The sequence below is a fragment of the Manis javanica genome, chromosome 1 (assembly GCF_040802235.1).
Source record: "Manis javanica isolate MJ-LG chromosome 1, MJ_LKY, whole genome shotgun sequence".
In the NCBI taxonomy this organism is placed as follows: domain Eukaryota; kingdom Metazoa; phylum Chordata; class Mammalia; order Pholidota; family Manidae; genus Manis; species Manis javanica.
In genome coordinates, this window is record NC_133156.1 from 177,287,848 (window position 1) to 177,295,554 (window position 7,707).

Sequence of the window (7,707 nt, forward strand, 5' to 3'; positions counted from 1 at the left end):
AAGGAGAGGGAGTAAAAAGTCTTATATATATAATAAGAGGATCAAGAAAAAAGAGCAAGAACAAGGATAATATTTTTCCAATGCATTAAATTATCAATTGCAAGACAACACAGTGAACTCAAAGGATAAAAAACAGGAAGCTCATAACCCAATGAAACAGAGAGGAACTGTAGAAACCCATAATAAAAAAGAGAAATTTCAAGAACAGTCAAGTAATAGACATCTCCTTTCAAAGAAAAACATTTGGACTCAGAGCTATCTTTTGAAAAGCAACAGTAGAAGCCAGAAGACAATGAAATATCATCAATGTGTTAACAGGAAATCATTTCAAATCCCATATACAGTGAAATTTCCTCCACAAATGAAGGTGATATAAAGGCCTACTTAGACCATTGAAAATTAAAATAACTCACCAATACAGAACCCACACTCAAGGTTATTTTTTATGCAAAAGTAAAATTATGCTAGGTGGTAGTTTAGAGATTCATGAAGTAATGAGGAATAACAAAATATTGCAAATTTGAATGAAGTAAAATGAGTATATACTCTATATACTCTATAAAATAACAACAGTGATATTTGAACAGTTAAAATATATGTTAAAAATTTATTAGAAACAGAAGTTGGAAGGAGAGATAAATGTAATTATGGTTGTTTTATAGTCCTTACTTTATTATTGATTAGGGTAAATTTATCAATATTCTGTTTCATAAGTGAAAACAGCCTGCTTTTAATTTTAGAGTAACTAAAATACAAATGGGAATATAGTAGAAACCTGTCAACAGAGGAAAAAATGGAATAATAAAATTAAATCAGGGAAAAGTATAGAAAATACACAATAAAATGGTAAATTTAAATTAAATGTAATTAAACATTCATAAATTGTGGATGTTTTCTTGTAAGTTGCATATATAATGTTGCTGCCATGTTTCTTGTTTTATTTTTTTATAATATTTATCTTATTCCCCAATAGGATATAGAACTCTAACAATTTTTAGTCAAAATGGATAATTATTATCGAGGAAAAATTGGAGACTGAGAGCAGAAGGCATTTTATAACATTGATGAAATATTGATAATTATGCACAGTAAACTATAGTTAACAAGAGTCTAAAATTTATGCATGTTAATGTAAAAATGCTATAAACAAAATTATAAAGATAATTTTAAAATAGCTAGATTTGACAGATATGAAAAAATGACTGTTCTTAATAAATAGTACTATTCAAATTTAAAGGAAAAAAAACTGGCCAGATATGTTTACAGGCAATTCAAAATATTATTACAAATATAAAAAATGAAAATGGTCAATAGAAATTAAGTAATTTAAAAATTAAATGATATATCATATGCTCTAATTGAACTTCAGAAATTTTGGGGTTGTTTCTTCTTTATAATTAAGGCATTTGTATGAGTCTGGTGAAAGATGGCCTCACAGATACCCCTTATATAAATTTGAACTGATACAAATTTTCCTTAGTCATTTAGCTAGGGATATCAGAAATCTTAAAAATAATTACAGCATTTACTCAATAATTGCCCTCCTGTGAATTTAGCCTAAACTAGCAAAGTTAATGAAAACAAGGACTTCTGTATGAGACTATTCACTAACCTATCATAATACTGGAAAAAAATCTAAATATAGAAATTATTCAACTATGGAGAATAGATTTATTTCAATATGTTAATTGAATACAGTTTCATTTAGGCAGCATGTATTTTTGAAAAATAATTGATAGTTGTTGAAAATTCTAATGTATTATCAAATGGGTAGAACACAAAAACAAAAGTAATTTTCCATTTTGCAACAAATATTCATATTTTTTAACTTGCAAGGATATGTACACTATGTAATAATCAGTCTATGTATGTTAGATTTATTACCAACTTTGTCTTTATTTTGCTTGCATTTTTCACATTTTAAAATTGAAAACATACAATAGGTTATATAAAGTGTATACATAGGATTATATGTGATACAATATTGTTAAAGCAAAGTGGTGCCCAGGCTTGCTAAGTCAGTGGTGTGTTAGAAATGACTTCTATGGGTTTGTAAGAGCCCATTTGTGCCCCTTTCTATAATTTTATGCTCAGGAATGTCATGTTGGTTGCTTGAAATTGACCATGGTGAATTTCTGCACTGTGGAAATCTAAAAATGCTACAATCTGGTTTTTTTTTTTTATTATAGAAAGCTAGTTTTTAAACATTTACGATCACACCACTGCACTAAGAAACACCAAATAAAGATATTTCAGACAATATATTTAGAAAACAATACACAGTTTTCCTGAAAGAGGTAATGAGATGTCTACTATTTATTTCTTAAAAAATAATAACATTTTTAATAGCAGCTAGCAAACATACTCTGCCCATGATTCATTTTTTTTGTTCTTGTCATCTTACTTGCCATTTAAGACAAATTATTTTCATTTATTCTTAAGAAATTTTTGTTTATTTACCCTCACATAGTTATGCAAAAGACCCTAGTAAGATTCACACCTTTAGCAGTCAGTAGTTATAAAGTAAACTGGTCCTAGCGCAATAACTATACATTTGGTTGCACATAATAACATCATAAAATGAGAGATATATAAATATAACACATATTAATAAAACCACATCTTGTTGGGAGAAACTCAGGCTTTTTAAATCACAGATGCTAATGAGACCATACTTGCTGAGAATGAGAGAAGCTGAACATTTTATGTAGGTATATGATTCCAATGGACGCTGAAGACTTTTGTGTCAGTGTTAACCAATCTAATCAATAGAGATTAAAAAGCCATATAGGAAAAAATGTATTTTAGTACTTGCTATTTTTAACATGGCTTAAAAATATTTGTGTAAATTTCTGTTTACATATTGATAACCCTAATAAAAAGGAAGCTTAGTTTCTTGAATTGTAAATAATTAGTCCTATAATCCATTGTTACTCAAAGTGTAATCCATGGATGAGAAACATCAGCATCACTTAGACTTGTTAGAAATGTGGCTTCTTAGCCACTACAGAGCTTTTGAAAGAAATCTGCATTTTAACAAGATGCCCATGTAGTATGTTTGGGAAGTTTGAGAAGCAGTTTTCTAAGACGTCTTAGTAGATAATTCCTTTTTACTTGTTTTAACAGCAAACATCAAAAGTTTTGTATTAACTACTTTACATTATTCAGGTATTTATTATATCACTATAAAGTTGTAAGGAACTAAATACGCAATGTATCTGTTGTATATAATGCTGTCTATTTAAATGTCATTTTACAGAGCCATAACTAGCCAAATATTTACTATAGAGCTATTTGGAAAAGTAGAAAGATCCATGTCTTTGAGGATCAGATTTTCTTTGTTTTATAGCACTATTGCTAGATAGGTGTATGTCCCTCTCTGTGCCTTAGTGTAGAGAAAATGGAAATTTCTGACTAGAGCACTTGCCTGGCTTTAAGATCACCCACTGTAGACCTGAAGGAGCCTATTTGCATATCTATGGATGTTTACAGAGGACAGAGTGGCTGGTGGGTCACTGAGTACTGGCGCAGGGGATGGGTGGAGAGGAAATACCCGTTACCTCCTCTCCTCAGTTCCTGGTACGTAATTGGTTGGGCATCCCCCTAGTCACCATGGAGACCCGTCCAGAGTTCCTCCCAGTGCTACGGGTGGGAAAACTGGGAGAGTGGAAGACAGTGGAGGAGAATGGGAGGAGCAGAGAGCTGAGTAGGAGGGCAGTGCAAGCAGAGGAGGGAAGCCTGGAGGGAGAGCAGGGAGAGACTGAGACCTCCTGCTGTGAGAGTAAACGTGGTATGAATCCCTTTTAACACCCCTAACTTGCCCTTGTCTTTAATAGGTCTCCACAAATTCACAGTGAACTTGCCCAGAGCAGGGAACCTTCTCAACCCAGAGCAATATTTAATTTCTTGGATTATAGAGAATTACTTCATATATCTCTGGGTAAACTAGATGAGTTGATAGATAAAATCAGTTGACATATATAAGCTAATATAAATGTGTTCATTCAAATCCATTAATATCTACATTTTTGACATCCGAGATATCTGCCCTTCTTAATTCTCCAAGTTAATACATTAGATGCTTATAGTTTATTTTGATAATCCAGAATTTGAGCTACTCTAGAAAAGTTACTTAAAATTATTACAGATATTGTGAGTTCTTTCAACCATAGTGCAAAAATATAATAATCTTATCCTATTGAGCTTGATATGAGAAATACTTCATTTGATTAGCCCACATAGGTAGCTTGAGATTCCATGAGGAATCTTTTGAGTTACTTTGAGTAGCTTTTAAGGAGAGATTGCCATATATCTTAAATCCACTTTCAGGCAAATGACTGTAGTATAATCCCATAATATTTATGACCTTAAAAATAGCAACAAGAACAGGAATTACTGGGTCTGGTATGTAAATTATCTTGCAGGCAGGAAGGCAGGAAAGTTTCCTGGATTTTTTCCCTGCTCCTAAATAGTCAGCCGGCTATTGGGAGTGGCATAGATCCCCTAGGTCTGGATTGAATCTCATATACTGTAAACCAGTGAACATTTCCTTTCAGTTTTTACTAATTTAAAGTAATTTTTAACAATATTCATTGCAGAGTTGCTAACAGTATGAAAAAGTCTAAACAACATGTATCTCCAAATATCTTGAAAGATAAATAAAATATGACGCATAAATACAAGGAGATAACTAAAAATGTAGATGAATATTTGTTGACAAGTGTTGACAATGTAGATGAATACTTGTTAACATGACAACTTATTTATGATATTTTTATGTATTAATCTATTGGAAAATACAAATAAAAGTAACAAAAGTGGTGCTTTTGGTGAAAATGTGTATATTTTTCACTTTTTAATTTCCTTTATCTTCCAATGAATAATTAAATCAAAGTTTACGCAGGCAGATCCTATAAAAGTTTATTTTTAGTTCAGAATTCCTTGAAGATTTTGCATAAAATATCACAATAAATTTAGCATGTTTATATAGTTTATCTGTGCTGAACATAGAAAATATTGCTCATTGGTTAATAAAAGATAGTACAATTACTTCAAAGCATTATAAGTTGATTCAGCCTTCCATTTTAATATGAATAAAAACTCAGTCCATCAAGATTCTTTCTGTGGAAGAAATGGAATGTAATCTCTAAAATAAAAAAAGTAGGTGTGCGCCTTTTCTTTGTTGGAGTTTATCTCTTCGAGCATCAATAACATAGATATGTTTAACAATAGAAAAATAAATAGTAAATCAAGATTAAAGCTTAATGCACTGAAGAAAAGTCAGTTTAAGTTTTCATAAATGTAGTTTTCTCAAGCATATTTTTATAGGTTAACAAAATATATAACTAAATAGAATATAAAAGTAACATTACTTAGTAAATCTTAAAATGTAGTTATTACTATGTTCAATATTTTCTATGAGTAACTTGTCTAAAGATATTCACTCCTTATTTGAATACTACTTCTGTGATTCAAAGAGAGTGGAAAAGAATATTTGTAAGTTGCATAACTGACAGAACAATAATTGATTTGAACATTCGAAAGGCTTTAACATTTTCCAGTAACTTCTACAGAGCAAACCACATTACTTGAACAGATGTACTAAATGACTACAAATATATTTGTATTGTCATCAATTTCCACAATATCATTTAAGTTATACAAAAGGTACATAGTTCAAGTTTTATTCTAATTTTCATATGTGTAATTTTCCAGTTTTCACAGGTCATACTGAAATAGGATAGGGAAGAGCAAGAGGGACTCTTGTTTTAAACTGAACCTCCATCTTGGGGCCTAAAGGCTAGAAGGTAAAAATTCCTAGAATGTCTTTAAAAACCAAAGAGTTTCCACTAACCAGCCATATGACTAACAATCAATTGACCATATCTTAAGCCAGAACAAACACTACCAATAATTAGTAACCAATCCCTGTTTCCACTAAAATAATTACCAGAGGGAGAAAGAAGAATTTACAAAATTACTGTATGTTAAGCTTATCCTGCAGAAACACCAAAAAGGAGGCCTGACTGTATTTTGGAAAAGTCAGTGGATCATGGTCTGCTGACCATGGAATGGCACCATCAGAAAGCAAATGAAGGATATAATATCATGAAATAATTCATCAACGCTATTACTTCTAAAATCTCTCACCCTGGAAACTGCCTTTATAAACCCTTTCAACTCTTTCAAGGAGCTCCCCATTCTTTCCCTGCCTACTCCCATATATACAGGCTACCTCTAATAAACTCTACCTGCTTGCTTTCTTTAGAGTTCAGTGTTCTTTACTGTAACATTGAAACTCAAGAATCTGGTTTTTAGCTTTCCAGTGATAATATGTTTAGTATCCCTGATAGATCTTAAACCCAGACCTCTTCTATCATATATCCTGTATTCCTTCAGATTATTCTAACATAAGTTGCCATTTAATGTCATAATTAACCATTTTAATGAATTGATTGCCTGTGTGATTCCCACTGGACATCTACTGGCAAAAAACCAATTGGCATGACTGTGATTCTCTGTTTGAGAGAAAACAATAACAACAATTAGAGGTAGTATTAAACACTGCGACTACAAAAGCAGCATAATGTTAGTGCTCGTTCTTAAAAAATGTTTAGTGCACACTTAATACTAATTTTATCAACACTGCAAAGAATAAATGTTACAATAGGGTAGTATAAAATAATTCAATCATTTTAAATATGTGGATTGAGTATTAACCATGTGCAAAGTATTATGATTCTAAATATGTGAGCTATCAGGAATAATAATGTCACATCTCACAGAATATTCACAGGGAAGATAAGACTTAAAGCAATTATAATGACCAAGATTTTTAAAGTTCAGTATAATAAAAAAGACATAAAATTTGCATGATGGGCATTTGGAAGAGAAGGGAATTTCTTCTGTGGAAAAGGGATAAAAATTACAATAACATAACATCTCTTATATGTGCAGGAAAGCTTCCCAGAAGAAGAGGAAATGAAATTTGGCTTTGAAGAAGAGATAAAATACAAGAAATCTCATTGTTACATAATGAATCCAGTGACTTTTGCATTTAGAGGTCAGAAACTAATGCAGCTTTTATAAATGGGGGATAGAATTATTTGTTATATAACTGGATTTTCACATTCTGCATTTTAGCTCTCATATGTCCCACATTAAAATGCTTTCTAATTTAAGTGCTTACAGCATCTCCATGTTATATAGTTAATTATTAAATATAATTGCAAAAGGAACAAAAATATGGCCTTCTCAGAAATGAAGTACCTGTCTGACATAGTGAGGAACAGCTCCATACACGAGATTAAAGCTGATGTTAACTTTTTCACATAGCAGGTTATCTGGGTTAATTGTCAAGATTGTGAATGACACTCTGATTTAAAATGAATTGTAATAGCACTTCTTCAGTCAATAGAGATTTCAAGTGATTCAGATGTACAGTAAAGGAAAGTCATAAAAAGAGATGATTTGAAAAGTAATGATTCATTGAATACAATTTGAGTTCACCATCATCTGTTTTAAATTTTATTTGTTAATTGAGGAATGGTCAAGAAATGTCAAGTTTAGCCAAGTTATTTCAGAGTTAGGAAAATCTCTCTAAATGTTTGATGTATCCATATGCAACCAGTGGAAGATCATAAACATCTTACAGGAAGTAGCACATTTTGTGGAATATAAAGAAAATTGTACACTGATCACAAAATT

At 31.2% G+C, this 7,707-nt stretch overlaps 1 long non-coding RNA gene across 1 annotated transcript; it reads left to right on the forward strand.

Annotated features, from left to right (window-relative positions):
- The first annotated feature begins 3,673 nt into the window (after positions 1–3,673).
- On the forward strand, positions 3,674–7,226 carry LOC140849631 (uncharacterized). The gene is made up of 3 exons (XR_012131752.1): positions 3,674–3,790; positions 5,716–5,807; positions 6,958–7,226. It is a non-coding gene; the product is annotated as an uncharacterized lncRNA (long non-coding RNA).
- Positions 7,227–7,707: the final 481 nt, after the last annotated feature.